Raw genomic sequence first — 501 nt, 5'->3', positions numbered from 1 at the left:
TCGCACTCTTATGCCTTAAAAAATCATACAGGTACTACGATTCGAGGGTCGTTTGAACAAAACGGCAGTCTTCTTCTGTCTAAATCATCTAGTTAATGCCGTACGGTAGTAAAATGGTTTGTTTATTGTTCAACACCGGTGTTTGTAAAAAATGTACATGCACAGCAGAGTGGTCAGTGGAGTTAGAGGAAATCCCCACTAGACAAGCGCGCGTTAATATGAAACGTCATCAATCACAGAGCTTCAGGATTGGATAATTATGCTATATGCCGAGATTAACTATGAGTGGAATTACCACTCAAATTTCTACGGCCATACTACGTTGAAAACACCGGTTCTCGTCCGATCATCGAATTTAAGCAACGTCGGGCCCTGTTAGTACTTGGATGGTTGACCGCCTGTGAATACCGGGTGCTGTAGACTTTTTACATTTTCTCCCAAATTCTAAAGTAGGGGTGCGTGAGAGTCCACACGACCTCGGACCCACATAGTTGGGGCTGA

The 501-nt window shown here is 43.7% G+C and overlaps 1 pseudogene; it reads left to right on the top strand.

The window, feature by feature from the left end:
- The first annotated feature begins 304 nt into the window (after positions 1-304).
- LOC117119195 lies at positions 305-423 on the top strand (annotated as a pseudogene).
- The last annotated feature ends 78 nt before the right edge of the window (positions 424-501 follow it).

The sequence above is a fragment of the Anneissia japonica genome, unplaced genomic scaffold (assembly GCF_011630105.1).
Source record: "Anneissia japonica isolate Jap-2015-1 unplaced genomic scaffold, ASM1163010v1 scaffold134298_len512_cov105, whole genome shotgun sequence".
Lineage (NCBI taxonomy): Eukaryota > Metazoa > Echinodermata > Crinoidea > Comatulida > Comatulidae > Anneissia > Anneissia japonica.
The sequence above is the reverse complement of the archived record's forward strand: the minus strand, read 5'-3'. Positions and strand labels throughout refer to the sequence as shown.